Source organism: Nannospalax galili, unplaced genomic scaffold (assembly GCF_000622305.1).
Source record: "Nannospalax galili isolate Female #2095 unplaced genomic scaffold, S.galili_v1.0 scaffold760, whole genome shotgun sequence".
Classification (NCBI taxonomy): Eukaryota; Metazoa; Chordata; class Mammalia; order Rodentia; family Spalacidae; genus Nannospalax; species Nannospalax galili.
Window position 1 is genome coordinate 974430 of NW_008347555.1, and position 23513 is coordinate 997942.

The 23513-nt window shown below is 54.4% G+C and overlaps 1 protein-coding gene across 3 annotated transcripts in view; it reads right to left on the bottom strand.

Annotated features, from left to right (window-relative positions):
• The window catches only part of Cxxc5 (CXXC finger protein 5), a 34538-nt gene extending 12203 nt beyond the window's left edge, over positions 1-22335 (bottom strand). The window contains exon 1 of one of the 3 annotated variants that reach the window (XM_029568899.1): positions 22071-22335. The gene's annotated coding sequence lies outside the window, so the exon portion shown is untranslated. Of the gene's footprint in view, positions 1-21625; positions 21753-21788 lie in introns of those variants that run through there. The other 2 variants (XM_008844283.3, XM_008844284.3) reach the window with 2 other exon arrangements.
• Positions 22336-23513: the final 1178 nt, after the last annotated feature.

The window sequence follows — 23513 nt, forward strand, 5'->3', positions numbered from 1 at the left end:
TGCCTGCCCCAACCCCCCACCCGGCTGGCCCAGGGTTTTGGGTTTCCTGGGGGGGGGGGGTCGTCTAGCCACCACTAAACCCTCCAGCTACTCCCCCTCCCAGGGATAGCCACAGCAGTTCACAGCTGGAGGAGAAAGTAAGTAGATGGCCAGGGCTGCCCCAGAGATCCTAGGAATCAGAGGCTGTGGTGCCTGAGAAGGCATATTCGCACTCCTGCTAGAAGTCCATCAGGACCCACCTGGAATCACCCCCATCCCACTCCAAGCTGGTGCTCTTGGGCCAGGTGGGTGGGGTAGTATATTTAACACAACTGTCCTTTCCACACTCTGGACACTCCAAGCACAGGCCTCTTTCCAGCATTTCAAGGCCCAAAGGCCCCCTGGGTGTATAAACTGTTCAAGAAACATAGGACACCTGTAACAAAGGGAACCTGGGCCAGAGCCAAGTACATGTCCTAAGGAGCAGCACACTGTGTTGACGAGGCATATCAGACAAGTGTATGCTAGGAGCCTAAGTGTGCCTGGTAGGTTGTGGGTGTGCCCAGGTGCAAGTGAAGTCTATGATGCCACCCTTGTGGACTGGAGCACGCCTGTACACACAGGCTTATATACCAGCACAGGTGGAAGTACTTGACTGTAAGCCTCCAATGTGCAAGGTGGAGGGCATTTTCCATACCTGCCCATGTATGTAGCCGCCTGTGTGGTACACAAGTACTATGGTGGATGGGTGTCTGCAGGTTCTTCTGGTCTGTGTGTGTTAACCTGTCTTAGCTGTGAGACAGTGGCATGTGCACTGTGAGCCTATGGCAGGCCTGAGTGTGATGGGGATGATGTGGGGGAGAACTGGTGCCAGCTGCTAGGGCCCCTATGGAAACAGGAAGCTGTCCACAGGTGTGCCTGGGGCTGGGTGGGGTGGGGGCTGGGCTGCACTCAGGTTCAGTTTATCTCTCTGAGAAACCAACTCACTGTTCTACTAGCTGAGAATCTGTCCTAGCCAGGAGGGAGGCACCTGTCTGCTGCTGTTCAAGGTCCAATAGCTCTGGCCAACGTCTAGCAGCCAGCCAGCCAGCCTGCCTGCCTGCCTGCCTGCCTGACTTGAGCGTGGTAAAAACTGGAAAACAAAAGCCCCCAGACCGCAAGCTCTCCCTGCAGAGGCATGGGGGAGGCAGAAGGGGAGGGATAGGAGGAGGGAGGTGTCGTTGCAGCCGGGGGAACACAAAAATAATGAGGCGAGAGGGGCCATGGGGCCAAGCTGGCTAGTTCCGGAGTCGCTATCTGACCTTGACAGATGCCACAGCTGGGCGCCTGGAGAGGCGCTGCAGCCACCCGCTGCCACTGTGCTGCTGCCCCCCCCAGCTCCCCCAGGTCAGAGTCGATGGAGGCTCTGGCAGCCCAGCCACAGGCAGCTAGCCCCCTACGACAGAAGCAGGGAGACCTCAGTGCACCTCTCAGAAGAGAATGGGGAAAGGAGGGAGGACTGGGGTCTGGAGGTGAGCTGGGGGAGCTGGCTACTGGGCCTCCTGAGGTTGCCCCAGGCCTCAGGTGTGGCTGAGTGTGAGAAGCACAGAGCTTGCCATTGTGCTGCAGCTTAGCTGTGTGGCTGAGTATGTGTGGAGAAGGGAAAAAGGTATGATTGTAGGTGTGACAGGGACAAAGGTAGTGCTTGTATGCATAGGTCCTTGGGGTCACACAAGACTGGAAGGATGAGCTATGTTCCTCCAGTTGATGTGGACATCTTTGGGGGTGGATGCTGCTCACTCCTCTGCCCTCTTCTAGAGACACAGCTGCCCTGGCCAGTCCAAGCCATGTTGAGACTAGAAGGGGACAAAGAAAACAACCACTGCTACCTCCTTAAGCCCTGTCTCTTGCAGATGGAGGAAAGGTGCCCCTCTGACTCTTCCTGGCCTACTGTCTCCACACTCAGCATGCAGTGATGGGCACATAGCTGGGCACCACCCCTTGGAGGTTGGTAACAAGGGGCTGGGGTGTGAGCTGCAGCAGGGGACACTGGGCTAGAGGTGGATTAGCAATTCTGAGCACTGGCTGCATAATTAAAAAATCATTACGGCAGGCGGGCAGGCAGAGCTGAGTGTGAGCTCACGCTTGGAGCAGGCGGGGACACAGCCATGGTACTCCCTGCTCCCCCTCAAACCACTTCCCCAAGGAAAAATCCCACCTGCTAATATAATTATGGAAAAACACAAGCACGGAAATTCTGTTTCAGCAAACAGCAAGCCTGAGCGCCCAGGGCTTGCATGGCCCCCAGCACAACTAGCAAGCCTAGAGACTCTCTGGCACTCCTTGGCTCACTGCAGTGAGGCAGGTCCTGGCTGGGTCTAGATTCTGGCCTCCACCCACTCGCAACCCCCAAGAGAGGAGGGTCATATAAAGCCCAATTCCCTAAATCCCAAATCCAGGAGAAAACTAGCCAGTCCTGATAATCTATAAAAAGGAAACTGAGGCTAAAGAATCTGCATAAGGTCACATCATTTGTGGCAAAGCTGACAGGCAGTGGATTCCACTCATCAATGCAGTACCCCTAGAAGCTCAACTGCGTCCCAGTCCCTAGCTGCACTCCACCCAGTCCTTTCCCCTCAGGCTGGGATAAGAATTTCTCTGAGGCATCCAGAACCTAGCAGAGTTGAACCCCCTTGTGCCTGCTACGTGGACCCCTGGCTCCAGGACAATCCTGGGCTTGTCTGAGTTAAGCCAGGCGAGCAGAGCTTTGGTCTGAAAAAGGCGGCCAGCTTTGGGGCACAGGCCCCAGAAGGGCAGTCTCAGCCGCCATCACCTCGGGCCTGGAGCAGGCAGCGCAGGAGGGAGCCGGGTCTAATTAGCCGGCCTGGGACCCGGGCGGGCGCCGAGTGGCTGCCCAGAGCCTCGTAGGCACGTATGCGACCGGGCCGGGAGGCGGCGGGAGCCAGGAGGCCGCGGCGCCCAAAGACGCACCCGGAGACTCAGCGGGCAGGAAGCCTGGAAAGGAGGGCCTGGGCCAAGGAGATTCCGCAGCGGGCAGGCCTGCGGCCCCCAGCCCCGCACTCCTCGGTGCCACCAGGCGCAGCAATTAGAGGCTTTCAAAGTTTGTCCTTAATTGGTTTCATTTTTGCCTCATAAATGATTCATGGCCCCAGAGGTCTGGGAGGCAGAGGGAGTGGCAGGGGAAATTTGGGCAAGCTTCCGCCTGGGGCCAGGCCCTCTACCTGAGGCAGGAGACAAAGAGCCCCGATCCCAGCACAGTGGAGGAGGAGGTGGGGAACTCTTCGGCAGGTGGGAGCCTGCAGCAAAATGTAAACACCCAAGCCCTCTCTCCATTGGAGAGTTGACTAATTAGGAGCTGCAACTCCTTTTCTGTGGACCAGCCTCTTAAGTTCAGACACAGCCACAGCAGCTGCTGGGGCCTAGAGAGCATGAATAATGCCATAACCACCTCACGGCATCAATAGTAATAACGGTGCTATAACTAGAACCTGTATAACTAGGACCTGGCAGCAGTCAGGAACACAGACACATCTTTTTTAACTACCCCTTGCCCCAAGCACCGCAGGGTAAAGTACTGGGATCCCTGCTTTATAGATGAAACTGAGGCCCAGAGAGATTGTGACCTGCCCTCTGTCTCAAGCCAGAACCCTTCACTACCAAGCTTTCAGGGGCACAAGGCTCAAGAATGGATACCAGGAATACTACCTAGACCTGCCAGGCATCTAGAAATGACCCCTGTTCCCTCTGGAGGCCTGAAAGGTGGCCTCTGACTGAGGACACCAAGTAGCTCTAGCATCCACCTGGGCCAGATAAGTTCTGCTCCTTAACAAGCTGGGTGACCCTGTCCTCATAAGGCCTTAACAAACCTTTAAAATGGGAACAGAGGAGCCCTGTGCCCCTGTGGAGTGATAACCATGCACTGGGCATAGAGATACTGAGAGGAGATGCTATGGGTACCACCATTTGGGAGTACCCAGTCTCAGGGATACATGGACACACTAATCGTTTATACAAAGAACTGAACACATCCCATAGGCTAACATGCTGGGGTAGTAACAGAGGTCTGTCTTCTTGGAGGAGGTGAGGTGTTGAGTGGAATCTACTTCCCTCTGGCTGGCCCTCGGGATACTCAGGGAATGAATATGGCATACTTAACCTAAGACTGGAGGTCAGACCTTGAAGAAACTTAGAGCTACAAATCACATCAGACTGACATGAGATACAAATTCCCAGTGTGGCTACCAAATTCTCTTTAGGGCCTGCTGGTTCTGTAGAAATTCTGGGGATGAAGGGATACACAAGGAAATCTGGGTCAGAGCTGTAAGATAGATGCTTGTTCTTGAATCCCTCACAAACATCTCCTTTTAAACCACAAAAACCAGGGTTTCTCTTCCAAAACCCTGCTGGGGCAGCATAGTCCCACCTATTCTGCCAACCCATAGTCTTCAGAACAGTATTTGTAATTATCTTCACTTCCCAGAAGAAATGAGGCTCAGGGTAGCTAAGGAGGTTGCAGAAGACTGTATAGTTTGGGGGAACCCAAGTCCAACAACAATCTGGAGAGTATCCTTGATTTTTTTCCAGGCCTGGAAACCTCTTGCCCCAGCCCTGACCATTTTCTTTTCTAGACAGAGAGTGCCCACAAAACTAGGACTTGGTCTAACTGAAGCTTGTGGTCAATGGCACCAAAGAGGCCTGAAGGTATGGGGAGGTTCCTATTGTCCTGGTATGCATAGGGCATCTGACCTTCATTCCAACTAGGCCTTCTGACAAGTAGATGGGATAGTAGGAGAAAGCAAAATGACACCAGGGGTGACAGGCTGGAGGGAAGTTACTGTCTTCCATGGACCCTCAACTACGAGAGTGGGCTGGCTGCCTATGGGAGTCTATCAGCTGGAATTCCTTGGGAGTTACACTAAGTTCTGTGTCCCATCTTGCTGGAATAGCTTAACTTGTTTGAGACTGCACAATGGCCCAACCATGCCACTCTTGGAGGAACTGGACACTTAATGGTCTGTTGGCTGGGGGCACTTGGTGGCTCAACCATGTCACTCTTGGAAGACCTGGACACTTGAGCCGCTGGGATCAGTGCACCACGGAAGTTGACAATGGTTACTCTAACAGAACAGATAGATGAATGGCAAGTTCTTAAGACACTGAGCTCTTGAGCCGGGCGTGGTGGCGCACACTTTTAATCCCAGAGCTCAGGAAGCAGAAGCAGGCGGGTATCTGTGCATTCAAGTCCACCCTGGTCTACATAGCGAGTTCCAGGCCAGCTGGGGCTACAGGGAGACCCTGTCTCAAAAAAAAAAAAAAAAAAGACACTGAGCTCATCCTTAGGAGGTCTAGCTAACAAACCCTGCCACCTAGGTATCTGCCACAGGTCAGGATGTGTCCTTTGCTCCTCATTGTCCCATCTATCTGTAGCTAGGGCTGCCTAAAGGAATCACTGGGGTCCCTCTCCCCAGCTTGCCCAGGAAGCTGCACATCTCCAGCGGGTCACTACTGACGTCAGCAGGGCCAGCCGAGCATGGAGCCCGCCACCTCCAGAACCATCAATTAATTAACATTTTTCAAATTAATTTCCCAAGCAAAATTCCATAATTACATCTGTCTCCATCAGCCTTCTAGCTGGGCAAGCAAGAGGACAACCCCATAGTGAGGTAGAACATGGGGTGAGGGTTGATCATGACTGCCTGGAAGCCAAGTTGAAGAGGCCAAAGGGGGTTTGTTTTCACTGTAAGATTGCCTGGTGTCCTTATGGAAATTGTTTTGAGAAAGAACTATGGACAGAGCCAGAGCCCTTCAGCCCCAAAGTGTGTATGTGTGTATGGGGGGCGGGGGTAATTCTCAGAGAGACCCATGACCTGCTCAGCTCATCCTGCTGACGCTACCCTTGACCTCAGTGCTCCCAAACCAGTGGGTCTTGGTATGGCCCAGTAACAGCACAGGCTCTGGAAGGCTGAGAACTCGGCTGCAGTGTTCTAATTTCCCAAAGGGGCTGAGATTAATTAGCTCACACACAGGCGCAGAGAGGGAGAGAGGAGAGTGGGAGCAGGGGAGGGTGGCGTCAGGCAAGGAGCTGGCTGGCGCGCCCCGCCACCCGCCTGGGAGGCAGTCAGGCGGCCTTGACAGCCTGGGTGCTCTGAAGGTCAGTGACCAGGCCAGCTGAGCCAGCAGACTGGCACCATCTCCTTCCCTAAATCCTCAAGACCAAGGCTAGGGGATCAGAAACTAGGAGGACAGGGTGATGGGGAGGGAGCCCACTGTCACTACCATCTATGGAGTCCTGTACTCTATCCACACCATATTGTTTCATCTTCACAGCTGCCAGAAGACAGGGGTAACATGGTTCTTCCACTTCACAGTTGAGGATGCTGAGGCTCAGACTGGGTAGAGCAGTGAATGATCAAGGTCACTTGCTCAAGCTTGGACAGCAAAAGTGAAGCTTGATAAATTCAGGTTGACCCGACTCTAGAGCCCTTCTTGCCACCCCAGGTTCATATGACAGCACAAGGGCAGCAGTAGCCCTGGGCAACCGAATTGCCAGTACAGGGCTTAATGAGGCCTTCTGCTTCAGAATGAACAGAACTCAGCCATTTCAGATGAAGAAACTGACCAGAAAAGAAGTGAACTGAGGTGGGGACCAACCTCCACCCAAGTTAGCTGATCCTGGGGGCCTATCTTTATTGAGGTCCAAGGGCCAATGAAATCTGGGGCTCTCTTTGGCTAAGTGGCAAACTGACCAGAGGACTGGGGTCAGGGGGCATGTCATCTTGACTGCCCCTGTGTACCCAAGAGGAAGTGTTTGCTTACAGGAGCTCTCTCAATACTCCTGAAGAGTTCCCCAGAGAGTAGAAAGGGGCCCCAGTAAGGCGGAAGAGGTGTGTGACCCTTAGCAGGTGCCTAGTGCCTCAAGTCTAGTAATGGAAGTATCTCAGAACTTGTCAGCAGGAACAACCCTTGTGGGCACTCATCCTCCTTAGACTCAAAAGGTTAGCAGTCCTAACTGCAAACATTACTCACCATGTGTGATTCTGGGGTGAGTTAGGGGAGCGCCTCATCTTGAGGCACAGGTTGTTAAAGGGTCTGATTGGGCTTTGAAGTCAGGACTTTTTCTTTTTTGGTCTTTTGGAGAGAGGGTTCTCCTGCAGCCCCAGCTGGCCTGGAACTCACTTTGTAGACCAGGCTGGCCTTGAACTCACAGAGATCCACCTGCCTCTGCTTCCTGAGTGCTGGGATTAAAGGTGTGCACCACCATACCTGGCTGAAGTCAGGATTTTTATCCTTGCTCTCTCTGCCTTGGGATCCCTAGTCTAGGGGATCCCAAACAAGCTGCTCAATCTTCCTAAGCCCAAGCTCCAGTATGAAATGTAGCCAACAACTCCAACCCATCTGTGTCCTGCAGACTACATACCTGAAGCTCTTGATGTAGGGTTAGCTTATTAATTTATGGCCTTCACCTGCCAGCATGTCAAGGCCAGCTATGGCCATAGGTATTGGATGACCAAGGCCCTAGCCCCAGGTCTACCAGTTTCCCTGTGAACTCTGAGCTAATTCCCTTATGCCTATTTTCTATACCCTCCACCGCCATAGCAGTCCCTGTCATCTACTCTGCAGGTCCCCAGCTGAGCGTGTAGAGACCCCCAGGAGATGAGTATGTTCTGGGATCTGAAGGTTCTTAGGAAGGAGGTGCCATCTGGCCCAGCCTGTGCCTCTTCTAACCACAGGAAGATTCCACCTATACTTATAGCTAACCTTTCCAGGTCTGCCCTATGCTAGCACTTAGACCTCCCGTAGGCCCTGTAGCCTGCTATACAAGCAATGTATGTAGCCCCTCATCACCCTGTAAAGACCCCACTTGTCACCTCGAAGTTCCCGCTCAAGTTCCTTGTTTGTGGCTTTGCTATGTCAGTGGTCTTAGAACTGTGGTTGGCTCTCTTTCTTCCCACAATGTGAAACCTTCCAATTTACCTGAGGACCCCAGTTCCTCTACCTGGGGGTCCAACCAATCAATCCCACCTCTTCTGCCACCCAGCTGAACAGCTTCTTCATGCCTACACCTCAGCATCCCATCTAAGGATAGCCCCAGACAGGGCTAAATTCAAGATAGTCTAAGGAAGTTTCTTGAGGACTGCCTGCCACTCCCAGAAAAATTCTGGCTTTGGTAGAACAGACAGAGGGTTTAGGAAGTACTTGTAAGAACATACCCACCACTAGCCCCAACATGGTTTGATGGGGACCAAACCTAGAACCTCATACATGCTGTTCTACCAATAAGTCACACCTCTAACTCTCACCATTTACTATAGATCCTGAGAAAAGATTAGAAGACTTAGTGGCTGGGCGTGGTGGTGTACACCTTTAATCCCAGCACTCGGGAGGCAGAGGCAGGCGGATTCAAGGCCAGCCCGGTCTACATAGTGAGTTCCAGGACAGCTGGGGCTACAGAGAGACCCTGTCTCAAAAAAAAAAAAGACTTGGCAGACTGGCCCTTGACACAGAATGGAAAATAACCAAACCAGGGTCCCCAGCTTGGGGGACGTCTAGTTTCTCAAGTAGCCACTACTGCTGGTTCCTCTCAGGCCGCCTGGAACCCTCTCCCTCTTACCCCAATCACTCATCGTCCATTTTTTATAAAGAGCCCCATGTGGCCAGGAGGTGGGAGCCTACCTGGGCCCCAAATGATCTATAATCTGGGTGTCAGGCAACAGTATCAAAGCCCATCATGACTGCCAGGCCATCCCTACTCAACTCAATGCTCTCATTTGAAAATGGCAAGCTTCCTCTTGTATGGAAAATGGCTCTAGGTCTGTGTGGAGAGAAGGCAAACCCCAGCCCCAATGGGGCAAAGGTTTAGAGACCCCTGAAGGCATCTTGCCAACCTCACAGCCCAGGCCCTCCTGTCAGACCTGTACCATATGCCGAGATACAAACTAAGAACCAGAGCTGTAGGCAAATTCCAAGTCTCAGGATGCTGGTTGAAGGGGCACTAAGTAATGATGGCCTTGGGAGCAGAGGGATAGAGAAAAGTGGATGCCAGGGTGAGCAGGAGGGCAGACAGACATGCCTTCATTTCTTATGGACCCCACCTCAAGAGAGGGGAGGTGGGGAGAGATTGGCCACTCAATGCTCCTGGAAAAATGTACTTTCCATGGCATGTCCTCCTGGTTAGCTCCTTTCCGTTGCCTGTCCCATCTACTCTACATGAATAGATGATACAAGAGTACCCTAATGCTAGGAGCAACTAGGCCACAAATGGGACTACAATAGGTTAGTGATGAGGAAGCACCCCACTACCACATCACAGATCAGATGACAACATGGCTGAAGGAGGTCTCTTTTGTATAAGCCTCAACAGGGTCCAGCAGAGTCCTGAACATGTCCTGTGTGCATGCATGTGCATGTGTGTGTGCAGGTGCACTCAGCAAGCTACACTGTGCTGCTATTCTTGGCCTAACCCCTAACAGCCTCATGTGGGTGTGAGCCATGACCTACAGACAACTGCCTGAGCCTGCAACAGGATGGAGAAGTGTGCAAGGTCTGTGAGGGTAAGTGTAGCTTCCTGCCTATATATGTGACTGTGCATGTCCATTTGCCTAGATCCATGCCAGCATGCATGCACGCCAGGCCTAGGTGAGTGTGGTTCTGAGGTCCCCACACGTATATAACGGAGTCTGGACCATGCGTGTCAGTGGACATGCTGAGGCATGTGGAATTGGGTGTGTTGTGACTGTGTCTATACTGTGTGCCCCTGGCAGTGCTGTATGTGGGGTACGTGTGTGCTCTACTTGCTAGGCCGCAGGGCCTCGAAGCACTGCTAGGGATTGGGTGACTCATGTCTCCTGAGCTAATCCTGCCACCCTCCCCGCCCAGCTCACCCTACTCTGCTGGGCTCATGGCCGCCAGCTCAAGAGGTAGGGAGGAGGCGGCAGACACAGCAGGGAGGCTGGCTTGATAAATAACCTGCTGCTTCCCCAGGCCTCTGTCAAAGAGAGGCTGCATCAGCAAGCAAAGGGAGAGGGAGGCAACTCTGGCCCCCCAGGCTCCCGCTGCCTTGGCCCCCATGGCCCAGGCTACAGCTCCGGTTCCTGTTTCATAGAAACCTGATCTGGGAAAAGCCTATCAGGTCATCTTGCCTGTCCTGCCGGCCGCCAGGCCCAGGCAAGCTGCCCCTCAGGGGACAAGTCCACAGCCTGGCTGCCCAACCAGTGGGTGGATGGGGGATGTGGGGGGAGGATATTTCTGTCCAGACTAAATGCAGCTTCAGGCCTCTGTCTGTGCACCCCCTAACAGCTGCTCCCAGAGGCCCCAGATCAGTAGAGCTGACTAAATTTAGCCCCCATCTTCCCATCCCCAGCAAATCCCAAAGCTAACCTCTTCTTGTTGGCCCCACCTACCTGAGGAATAGTGGGAAAGATAGGTGGTCTACTGTGTGACCTTGGGCCAATATATGCCTTTCTGGGTCTCAGTTGTGAAAAATCATGCATTACTCAGCTCTGGGCTCTGTCGTCCTTAGCAGGATTTATTAAGGGTAGTCCACAAAGGCAACTAAATTGGGGTCCTTTGCATAGTGATTCTAAGGGCTGAGGTCCCTCCTCAAAGTACCCTCACTTTAGGTTTATAAACATGGCTCTCTCCATCCTGCCTGTTGTTGCTCAGGCTGGGCAATACCAAACTCTGCCAATCTACTGAACCGGACCCTGGCCAGGAAACAAGTTATGCCAGGCTGGGGGTGGGGGTGGGGAACCTGACAGCTGCTATTTCCTGGAGGCGACAGTCGGGTACAACCGGGATTCCTGCATAGATACTCTGACTCCACCAAAGGGTCTCTCCAGGCTTGGACCCTGGACAGGATTAGCACCATCTCTGACCCCACACTGCCCTGGTACAGGCAAAAGATGCCTGCAAGAAATGGGGGGGTGAGGGGGCTGCAGCTTCATCTTCACAGGGTTCAGTGGGCCAGGAGAGAGCCACAGCTCCCCTTCTTCTACCCACCCGCTGCTTCCCCCAGCCCCACATGCACCGAATTCCCCACGTGCCTGTCTGTCTCTGACAGCTCTTACAAATACTTGGCTGGGCGGGTACCCGTTCTGAGCCTGCTGTGCCTCCTCCCAGCCTTGGGGTGGAGTTGGGTGGCTCTACAGAGAGCCAGCAATGGGAAGAGACCAAAGCTCAGAGCCTGGTGGGCAGTTGGGGGAAAGGAAAGCCAGCTTTAATTCCTAAAACACCTTCTCCTGGTCCCTGGCCCTGCACATGGGGGACAGGGAAGATCACTGCAAGCCAGCCTGATGGGTGGCAGCTGCCTGTACCCTAAGTGCTCCCCTCCAACCTCCCAGGAGTACCTTCTGGAGGCTTCCCACTTGCCTGGACCAATGAAATGACATCTGCAGCCCCTGCAGCAACAGCTCAGGACAGGGCAGAGGCCCCAGGAGAAGGCTGTGAAATCTGGATGAAGGCCCAGCCCCCTCCTGGCAGCCATAGCCTCCATCACAGAGAATGGGGATGAGTTGCAGCAGTGAAGGGCACATCCATGTGGCTGCCAGGCTGGGATGACTGTATGGACCACAGGGCATTCCTCCCAAGTCCCAACCCCTCAGCTTGTCTGGTCTTCTTCCCAGGAGAGTAGCGGACAAGAACAGCTGGGATTTTCTTCTGGTCATTCCCTGGCTAGTGAGCTCCTTATGTCCCCCAAGTCATTCCTGTGACCCAGTCACACCCCTACCCTGTAGCCAAGGATTCCCTCTCTCTGGCAGATATGCTACTTGCCCCAGTGGCCCCAGCACCACACACATATCCAGGCAGTGCAGATGCTGAGTAATGGCCCATTTTACAGATGGGTATACTGGAGTCAAGAGGAGCTGGAGGCTGGGCCTCCCATCCCATCTCTTCCTGAAATTAATTCAGTTCCTGCCTTTACCTATTCACCCTACAAACCTATATTCTGCTCAGGAACCAAGTCTCTCTTCCCCAGGCTTTTGGGGGCAGCTTCCCAGTACTTGATTGAGTGCCAAGTCTTAGGCTCTTCTGGACTATTCTCTCACTCTCCACAGCCTAAAAGCCATCCTGGGAAGACTCCCAGCCTTACTGTCCCAGTGATACCACACTGCAGGACAAAGCCTACTCTCCCCATTGCACAGATGGGGCTGCTGAGGCCCCCAGGGGAAGGGAGCTGCAGGCAGCCATGAGTCAGAGAGGGAGCTGGGAAGCAGCCCGGCCCTGCCTGCTGTCGCTGGAAGCAACAGCCTGCATTTCCTCCTCAAACTGGTGCCTCGGGAAGCGTGGGCAGCAGGCGGCAGGCGGCCACGGGGAGGACCCCTCCTGTGCCTGCAGGCCAGCCTTGTCCCTTGCTGCTTGACTGGGCCCACAGCCCACCCCCTACAGGCAGAACTGGTGTTTCAGTGACAGGACTGGGCTCCTATCACTTGAGAGCTCCAGGATCTGTGACCTCAGGGCAGTTCCCTACCCCCAAATATCATCAAACTAGGAGACTGAAGCATGACCATTCATGCTTCCTTCCCACAGGAAAACCCATGCTTCTGTGATTCTAGAATCCCAACATGACAAGAATCCTGACTTAACCATCCTCCCATTGCAAATAGCCTATGATTCTAGAGTCCTGTCACTAAAAATTCGAGACTACCAAGATCTGACAGCTTTAGGAAGGGGTTATGCCTTCCTGGATCTCCCAGTTAACCAATTCTCTACTCGGCTTTTGGGGAGGGGACTGGGCAGGAGAGGGGCTGGGTTTTCTTCCATCAGGGTCAACAGGAAATGACATGAAGCTAGGGATGCACTATGGGTCTGGGGAGGAGCCTGTCTAATCCCAGGGGACAGGTCACCTCCTCCCGGCAGTACAGCCACTAACAATGCAGATGTCAGGAAATGAGTTTGCACTGGAGCAAGAGTGGGTGGCTGGGGATTTGTGCCCCCTACCCTGTGGCTCAGGGGGAGGGCCCAGCCCACATCAGGTCAGCACTGGTCTCCCAGCTTCTCAGGTTCCAAGCCAAGCTCCACGCTTCATCTTCCTGTCTTCACCACCCACAGCTTCCTCCTTCCCGCCACAGTCCCTTCACCTCCCAGGCTTGGCCCCAAGTCTTGGCCAGCTGGCAGTTAGCCAAGAAAAGGTTCCAAAGCCCAATTGACAGATGGAAGCACTAAGGTCCATCCCACAGGTTCTGCCCAGCAGCTTCTTTTCTGGCCCTATCTGTAAGCCCTGGCTGCATTGAAGACCCTGACCAGACTTCCCAGAATGCTCCATTGAGCCGGTAGGTATCTGCATACCAGCCTGTCCCACATCCCAATGGCCCTTGAGAAAGTTTACTCACATGGCCAATGATCTGCTCATTCATTCACTGACCCAACTAGCCAACCAGCCCTCTTCTCTAACCTCATGTCAGGCCCACTGCTAGAGGTTATGGTGCCTCAGTGGGGAAGCACATTGAGGCCTGTGTTCAGTAAACCCTCAGGAGTCTTCCTTGTGGTGGATAGCGTGTGGAACATGCAGAAAACATGACAGTGAACTAGCCCTGGTTGGTTTCAGGGTCTTTGTCCTGTCATTGGCTCTACCAGGATCTAACCTCATTTGCCAATGCCAAGTCAGACTCTCCACGCCTCAGTTTCCTCATCCGTACATGAGAGTATAAACAATACGCAACTCCCTAGGCTACTGTGGAGTTTAAAGATGGGAAAAGTCAGAAAGCTGTTGACATAGTGGCTTAAGCTGGGGTAGCCACTGTAAAAGTCACTGTTGTAATATATGATCATAACAGTAATAGTTGGGGACAGAGGACTGATGACAGCAGCAGCTAAGGCTCTTTGAACACTTACCTGGTGCCAGGCACTGGGCATATAGAGAGGAGTCACTGCCATATCCCATTGCAAGGCTGGCAAAGAACAGGCTCAAAAACCCTCTGTAAGCATCTGATGAATGAGGGAGTCAGTGACAAGAAGCATAGTGCTACCTCCAAGAAAGGTGCCACCCAGCATGTACTCATTGACTAAGGGAGTCTTTCTGCACACATGCACATGTAAACATTCAGGTATGTGTACATGGGCCTTCTGTATGAGGGGTCTGAGGGGTCCAGGTGCTCTGGCATTGCCCCACCTCACCCCTGCCAGTGATCTCAAGAGAGCTGAAGAACTATGACAAACACAGGGACCTGAAGTGATGTTTTGCATAGTTCTGACCAGCAGATTAGTCCTAGATTAGGCCCCTGGATGGGAGCTTGGGGTCTGCTGGGTACCTCCTCTAGTACCCTCACTATACGCTTATTCCAGGATGGCAAACAAGTATTTCTGCTGGCAGGCGAGGTGAGCCTGAGGTCACAGGAGGTCAGAGGCAAAGAAGGGAGTGGTGGGCCCAAGAGCCACGTGGGGTCTGCCAGACAGGAGAGGGTGGCCCAGAGGCCACCCGGCAGGCCTGGCTCTGCCCTGTTGGGCCCAGCAGCTGGAGGGAAGTAAATATAGTGCTGGGCGTCCCAGTCACATTCCTGGGAGGCCAGTGCGGCAGCCTGCCCACTGCTCTAAGCAGAGCACAGCAGTCAGGGCCCGGAGCTGCCACTGCCCTCTTCCCAAACAAACAGAAAAATAAATAAAACCAGCTTTCCTGATGGCCAACCCCGCCAGGGGAGGGGGCAGGAAGGGGTGGAGGGGCGCAAAGACAGGCTTCTGTTCCACTGGGAAGGAGGAGGCTGACAAAAGAGGAAAATGGTCAGAGATGTCAGAGGGGAGAGATGGAGGGTATCATCAGTGGAGGTGTAAGGATGGCAGGTCAAGAGGGACAGGGAAGGGGACGGGTGGGTGGATGCAGTGGGAGAAGGCAGAGGCAGCCTCTGGGTCAGTAATTCAGTGACAAGGATGCCCCAAGGGGGGCGGCAGGCAAACAAAGGGGGCCGTGTGGGTTGGGGCAGGGGGTTGGCCTAAAGGGCCATGAAATATTAAAGAGCCCAGGCCAGTGAGTGACAGAGGTCATAGAAAGCAGGAGGTTAGCCTGTAAGCACTGGGGAAGCCTGAGGCTGAAAGAGGCCCCCCACCTCTGTCAGGGCCAGTCCTACAGAGAGGACAGACTGAGAGTGGGAGGGGCGCTGTGGATCCGTGTTGGGAGGGAGATCTTTGCGGTTCCCTCTTCCCTGAGGCTGAGTTGGGCACAGCCAGCCTTCCAGAGCTGCCAGTCACCCCAGCAAGAAAGCCAGGAGGCCTGTCAGCACAGCGGCTGCCATGGGCACCTCCTGGGGAGGAGGGGTAGACTCCCCTTTCCAGAAAAAAAAATAATCAGACAAGCCACCACTTTCCACAGCGACCTGCAGGGAACGAAAGCTGTGCCTCACAGCTCAGCTGAGCCAGCAGGTCATCCCCTGGCCCTATTACCAGCCTCATGACCTTGGCCAGTCCTTGGTCTTGGTAGTCTGTTGTTTTCACTACCTTGACCAAGCCCAAGCTTTGTGTGAAGAAAGAAAGAGAGCAAATAACATGTGGGAAACCTGCTGAGGCTAAGCATCCAACCCTCCTGTATACCTTCTGATACCGAGGCCAGTTCTGTCAGTCCATTTCACAGATGGGGAAGAGAAACTCAGAATAGGGAGAGTGATGCAGCAAAGGTCACACACCTGGCCATTAGCAAAATGGAGCCTTGTGCTCTTTTCTTCCTAGTCACTGAGAACAGGAAGTTACCACTATGAAAGCCAGCTTCCAGTGATTGCTGACTGTAGTAAACCCCTCTCCCCATGCTGAGCACCATATAACCATTCCTGTATTCAATCTAGGACTGGTCTCATGAAGTAACCACTTACTGTTCCATCTGAGAGATAAGGATACAGGTTGGTAGAGACAGCACAACTTGCCCATATATCTTATATCCAGTCACATGGTGACATGGCTAGGATTTATACATCCAGGTCTGATGGGCCCTGATTCCTACTGTTCATACATACATGGGTGGGGTCCAGGGAGGACATTAGGGGGACTTAGTAGGAAGAGACCTCAGTGGTCCCACTAACTCCTAGAAGGATTGTGGTTTAAAACAGACATCAGGAAAAGGTCAAAAACAAGGTCATGGTTAGAGGCGGTGGTGAATGCTTATAATCCCCAGCACTCAGCAAGGCAGAAGCAGGGTGCACTCTACAAGTTTGAGGCTGACTTGAGCTACATAAGGAGACCCCTCTCAAAAGAAAAGATAAAGAATAAAGAAAAGCAAAAACAAGGTCACAACTGCTGTGCTGAGGTAACTGGCAACTGCTGTGAGAGCAGGAGGTGGGCAGAGGCCATGGTCAAGGTGTATCCTAGAGGCCTGGCTAAAGGGCAGTCCTGTACCAGTTAACAGGAAACCCCTTTCTGGACAGGGGGATACTGTGGTTGGCACAAAAGGGCTAGTAGAGTCCTGTCTTGCTGGTCCCCCGGGTTCTAACCTGAGCTCTAGGGTCAGTGTGCCAGGAACTATGACCCTCCCAGATTCCCTAATGCCTGTAAGAAGGAAGTTGGGATCCCACCCCTACCTCTGCCCAGCGCCCCCCCCCCCCAGTCCCTGCAAGCCTAGAGGGTGGTCAGCACCAGAGGCAGGAAATGAAGAATTTGAGATCTAATTGAGCTGGTGGGGGATTAGGCGGCAGAATGCAATTACAGGGACTGGAGCTGGGCCAGGGGCACTGACACCCCAAGACTGTGGCCTTGTCCAGGTGACTGGGTCCAGCTATTCTCCTGGCCAGAGGCACACAGTGGAGGAGGTGGAAACAGGTGAGCAAGGGTTGAGGCCAGACTACTCTTCCCAGCATAGAACTACAGAGTTCCAGCTCTATGGGGTACCCATAAGTTTTCCTGGGAATTTCCTGCCAGGAGAATCCAGGACAAGACACCGGCTCTCACATGAGTGCCAAGCAGACTGGCATACACTCTCACAGGCTCTGCTCACACACGCACATGTGTATCTGTGCTCCCAGGTAAGCCCCACATATCCATGTTCACCTGCATAAGGGCAGACTCCAATCTGCACACACATCACTGTGGACCTCTGCTGCCACTGGCTCCAGCAAAGGGAAATGTATGAAAAAACACCCGTGACCTTAAAATCCTTTTATTCCTGTAATCACAGGCTGCCATCACCGTGGATACGCGCTGTCACCCCGGCCCCAGCCTGTCTCCCTCCATGGCTTCCAAAACTCCCAGCAGGCAGGCGGATGGGGAAGCTGCCCAGTTCCTGCTGGGGGTTGGGGGCAGTGGGAAGGGCACAACATGAGTGGAAAAGGTTTGAAGTTCACACCCAGAGCGGGAGAGCCGTAAAAAGACTGGTAGACAGAGATAGAGAAAGAGAAAGGAACACACAGCTGTAGCCACTAGCCACCAAAGACACAAATCACTGCTCATCCAGCTCAGATATACCCACTTCCAGGTTCATTCAAATACTCACAATCCATATACATTCCACTGAGGGAAAAGACGCTCCTAGATTTAAGCATATAAAGAACAGATATACACAAATCACAAACACTACAAAATTCCAAGCACACAACACATACAGAACATATACATTATGTAGGGATGAAGTAGATTTTCAGGCACAGTTCTCAAACTCATAAGCATGTACATATACAATGCAGATACATATACTCATTCACAAAATCGTGCATCTCAGACTATCACATCATGAAACAGACACACTCTACACACAGATTCACAGACATATAGAACTTGCACACACATGTCCTGGGTCCCAGCACATATACCATCCAGGTTCTCACATGGGAGACTCAACAGCTTAGTGACACACAGTCACATCTTTGTCAGCTGATTCTGCCTCTGGCTTTTGGGGGTAGATGAAGGGTTTGAGATTTCTGGGTCTTTGAAAGGGTAGTCCTTTCTCACTGCCAGCAGCCTGGGAAGGTGGGCTCAGCCCAGAGGGGGAGGCAGACAGAGCAAGGGGGAAGTAAGAATACAGAAAAAACTTTAGCGGGATATTCTTGTTGGGCAGTAGTGCGTGAGTAACGGGGGAGGCTTTTTGTGGTCTGGTGAGTTCCAGCTATGAGTGAGAGTTTAACTATTAATACACTTAATCAAGGACATTTCACACACATACACAGCCACACACACACAGCTTCAGAATGAGACCAGGTGGTAGGAGTAAGAGTGGGCAGGGGGCACAATCAGGGTCCCAGGAGAAGGAAGAGTTTCTATCCTGCTGTACCTCCAGAACAGAGGCATAATGATGACTGGGCGCCTCCCAGAAAGGTAAGATTTGATACCTAATAGGTGCTTGATACTTACACATTGGGTCAAAGGATGAATAAATGAATTACATGTAAATGACAGTAGGAAAGCCTGCCCCATGAAGATCAGTGAAGGCAAGTTCCAGTGCACCATGCTTAGAAATTATTTGTGATTAAATGATCATCCCATCAACAGGAGCTCTAGGAAAACAGGCCTGGGTCTGACCTACCTATATTCCTTCATTCCTCTACCACACTTTGCACCTTAGGAAGTCAACTAACTGACCTAGCCCAGTCCATATCCGGGTCTCTGATCAGGAGGCAAGTCCCCCATCTCCATTCTACTCTCTCATGAGTAACTAGGTGGGTACCTAAAGAAGGTGGGATATGGGGCTGGAGAGATGGCTTAGTGGTTAAGAGCACTGACTGCTCTTGCAGAGGACCCTGGGTTCAATTCTAAACACCCACATGGCTGACTAACCAGTTTCTAACTCCAGTTCCAGGAGATCCAACGCCTTCTTATGACCTCCTCAGGTAATTGCACGACATGGGTGCACTTACATACATGCAAGCAATACACTCCTACACATAAAATTGTCTTTTTGAAGCAGGGTCTCCCTGTAGCTCCAGCTGTCCTGGAACTCACTATGTAGACCAAGATGGCGTTGAACTCACAGAGATCCACCTGCCTCTGCCTCCCAAGTGCTGGGATTAAAGGAGTGAGCCACCACCCTGGCTCTATTTCTTTTTTAAAAAAAAATTAATTATTTTGTTATTTTTATTTTTTAAATTTATTTAATAACCACATAATTAGTAGAATTATTTCATTACAACAGCATTGACATATTCAATAACAATTTCCAGAGCTAAGATACATCTCTTTCAAAATTGGCTGTAAATTTTTAGGTTTACAGTTGAATTATGGCTCTTCATCTAGACACAATCCTGCCCTCCATAATCCTATGGGCCTCAGTTTCACACTTGCCAAATGGGTAGAAGACAAATCTGGAAAGCAGCAGAAAAACTTAAGGATCACAGTGGGCACCCTTAGAACAGGCCTTCGAGGGGCTTGGGCCCTGGATTCAGAATCCTCCCATTCTCTCCCCTCCCCCCATGCAGCCCAGCCCAGCCGGGTGGACATTCCAGGCCTCACGTGATAAAGAGGAGGGCCGCTCGAGTAAGTCAACAGGCTCTGTTGCAAGAGAGATAGGAGGCCCAGGCGAGGGTCACCTGCTGGGGGGCGGGGGTAGGCCAAACATACACATAAATAAGGTACCAAGTCAAGCCACCCATCTAGCCAAGGGCCTATCTTTTGCTGAGGAAAAACTGCCGCCGCCCCCCCCCCCGTGGAAAGGAGAGACTCAAGGCTGGCTAGGGGAGGCTTCCCCTGAAGAACTCAGCTCCAGCCAGAATGGGGGTGGGAGGCACCCACCAATCTATCAGGACTGGGAACTCATAGGCTAACTTCCCCTCATCTGTTCCCACCCCTCCCAGGGCAAAAATCAAACTGTCACACACACCCCCTCCTGCCTCCCCAAGGAAAGAGGGCAATTTCCGTTCTGGAAGGGGGGGGTGACAGCTGCAAAGCGGGCCACCCACCCCCCCCCGCCCCGCAAGCTCCAGCTTGACTTTCATCTAGGGAACTGCTAAATCAACACCATGCAGTTACAGAGAAGTAGCCTCGGCCTGAGTCTCCTCTGTATCACTCTCTAAAAGGAGATCCGAAGGGTTTCCAGTTGCGGCTAGAACCCAGGACACCGGAGGCTTTCGGAAGAGGATCAGGTCAAGCTTAGGCCAGTAGGGGCCCCAAAACGTCTTATTTAAAGGTTCCATATCGCGGGGACCATACACCTCCCCCAACCCCGTGGGCGGGGGCAGCTGAGGTGGCGCCGGGCGTTCAAATCGCGCTCCAAACAAGTCCGCAGCGACCACACTCGCAGCCCCCGCCAGGCGGCCCCAGCGGAAAACTTGAAAGGGACTCTGTTTGCTTGCAGCCCCGGGGCGGCTCCGGCAGGGGCGGGGGCGAGGGCCAAGCAATCACACGCCCCCCCTTCCCAACGCTTCCTGAGCAAATCCCGGGCGGGGGGGGGGGCGAGGGGGACACAAAACCAAGGACTCCAAACTGCGAAGGGGCACAGGGATAGGCGGGGACCAGAAGGCTGATCCCAGCCTCTCCTTTTGGGTACCCCCCGAATCCTAAGACCAACTCTCAGACTACCCGGGGTCTCCGGGGGCAAAGTAGGGTAAGGCTTCCAGACCTTCTGAATCCCCGCCCGTCTCAAGAGATAGGGCAGCAGGTCTTTCCGGATGAGTTACAACAGAACCCCCCCAAATCTAATGGTGCCTCCTTGCAACCCGTGGCACCAGCCCAACTCTGCGCACCTCTCACGATTTCCCCGGAGGGAAAAGGAGATCCTCCTGGTTCCCACATTGGGCACTCTTCTGACAGGTTCCGGAACAGCCCCCCCTTAAAAACGGGGTCCCTCACTTTCTGTGGATCCTATATATAAACAAAGCCAGGCGCACCCCGCGCTCCCCGCCGGAAAACAGCCCATTCTGGGCGAGGACAACTTCCCCCAGTCAGAAAATTAACACATTCCTCTCGCGGCGTTACAGCCCCTCGCCCCAGGGTTGCAAAGGGGAGGGGGCTCGGCGGGAGGGGGGACTTGGGGGTAAATCTGGGGCCTGAGGAGCAAGGCTCGGATACACGCTCGCCACGGCTCCGCAGCTGGGGGATCACTCCCACTCTCCTCCCCTGGCTTTGCACGCTGCTGGGCACACGCGGAGCTCGCGATGCAGTCCGCAGGACTCCCCAAGGCTGTAGAGGAAAGGATAGCGAGCCGCGGGGCCTGGCGGAGGTGGGGCGATATACTTTGACGGCAAGAAAAAAAGGTCAAACTTGATCAGCCCGCCAGGCACCCTACGGGCAACGGGGGCGCGGAGCCCAAGGGAAAATATAGAAGTGGCCGCGGCCTCTTCCAAGTGGAGAGGAGGCACGGCCACGCGTGATCCAAGGCGCTCACAACAGTTAGGGTCTCCGCCAAACAGCGGGCAGCGAGTGGGGTCTGAAGCAGGGAGTGTGCGGCTAGAGACCAGCAAACAGCCGCCCCCACAGGCGGCGCGCCCGCCCAGCACCCAGGGGCTAAGACCCCCGGCGCCCCGTTGCCCGCAAGCTCCAGTCACTGCGAAGGGACGGTCCCCCTCAGGGAAAGCCCCAACCTCGCCCCTCGGCGCCCAAGCTGCGGTCCTCAACCCGAAAACCCCTCTTTTTGTCTGAACTCAGTGATCTGCGACCGAGCATACTGCGGCTTGGGAAAAGGCTTGGATATAGAAGCGGCCACGGAACCATCACCCGAGCCAGGTCTCCCAGGCTCCGCGGCTCAGGCGGCGGGCGTCCCCCGCCCCTCCCAGACACGGACCCCTCCTTCCCGGTCCCCGGCTCTCCGCACCTGAACTTCGGGGGAACCCGCGCCGCCAAACTTTCCGCCGACTTGCAGCGAACTCCGGCCCTGGCCGCGCAGGGAGCCCCGGGGGAGGAGAGGGAGGTAGGCGGGGAAGGGGAGGGGGCCGGCCTCCTGGGGGGCCAGGGGAGGGCTGTGGCCCGACACCTACCGGCTCTCGGAGTCGCCCGAGCCGCCACCGTCGCTGCAAGGCCGAGGGGGAGGGGCGGGGCGGGAGCTGCGCTCAGCTCCGGGCACTGGCGCTCAGGGCACTGGCGTCCAGGGCACCGCCGCGGTGCGCTCCGCTCCAGTCGCCCGCCGTGCTCGGGTCCGGAGCTGGAGTCGCGCCGCCGCGGCTGGCCCGAAGCGGGGAGGGGGGGGGAGCCTGCAGCACCTGCCCCTCCTCCCCCTCCCCGCGGCCCAAATTAAAAAACAACAAAAAGCAACTAATCACCCCAGAGCGGAGCGCGGCGCTGCGCGGCGCGGCGAGTGGAGGGATCAGCGTGCGGCGCCTGGACTCAGCAGGCGGCGCGCATGGCTGGGCGCAGGCCGGGACGCGGGCCGGGCTTTGGGGACGAGGCTCCGTCGCTCTTCTAGCTGAGCTCGGACGCCTGCTCTAGCCACCACGGCCGCCTCTACTGCCTCCAGTGCCACCGCCTCTACATCCCAGCTCAGGCTCCGCCGCCTCTGCCGCCGCCGCCGCCGCCGCCGCCGCCGCCGCCGCGCGCCCGCCCGGGCAGGAGAGGAGCTCTGAACGCTGCCCGGGGGCTGCCGGCAAAACCCGGACCGGACTAGACGCTCCGCCCCCCCCCCCCCCCCCCGCCTCCCCCCCCCCCCATCCCAGCGCAGCTCTGGCCGCTTGGACGCCGCAGGCTCTGAAGCTGAAGCCGCAGCCGCTGCGCCTCTAGAACCCGGCGTCGTTGCGATGTCCGCCCAGCCTCAGCTCCCCCGCGTGCCCTGCCTCATCTTTTTTCCATGCAACTTTACCCCCCCAAAAGAAAACAAACAAAAAACACCTCCCCTCCTCCGCACGCACACCTTCTTTATAAGGGATACCAGGAATTGGAGACGCACCTTCCGAGAAATTTCGCCGACCTTCTGCTCCCAGTTCAGTTGGGCAAGCCGCAAGGATTGAGAGGGAGAATGTCCCTCCCACTCAGCAGCTCAGGTGTTCCTCGGTCGCGGACTCGAAGCCCAGGACAGTCAGGATCAGGGCTCGCGTTTAAAGACCGCACCCTTCCCAAAAGCACTTTCCTGGATTCAGTGGACATTAGGTGCACCGGAAGAAAAGAGATGAAGAGTCCTGTTCCCATTCCACAGATGAAGCAGCTAAACAGAGAAAGGCCCTTCTTGCTTTATAGGAACCTGAGTATTGGCGCTAAAGCATCTCTGTGGCCTATGAACCGAGAGCCTAAATCAGTACCTGGATCATAACGCTCAATAGATACAAGCTAACTAAAGGAAACCGCCGCGGCCCTTCCAGACAGAGTAGGTGCCCAGCGAGGACAGACGGATTTGAGCCGCATACCCTCCCATCTGTGCCTCTCCCACCTCCCCTGTGTGCCCATTTTGGGCACACAAGACACAAGACAGCTGGTGTCTTCTCTCTCGGGGACCCATAGAATGAGCCCTGGACTCTTAAAATCCCCAAGTGGAAGTTCTGCAGTCTTCTGGGAGTTGAGCAGGAGGTGGGGGTTTGCAGCCGGCAGACCTTCCCAGAGGCAGCCCCAAGTCTCACCGGGAAAGGGGAGGGACAGTGAAGTCCCGAAGGCAGTTTTGTGCTAAATATTAGTCAATTGGGGTCCAGATAACAGGGAGTTAACTACAGGGACCCGACCCTGGTGCCTCAGGCCATAGGCCAGGCCTCCCTGGGAGAAGCAATACAGGATCCCACCTC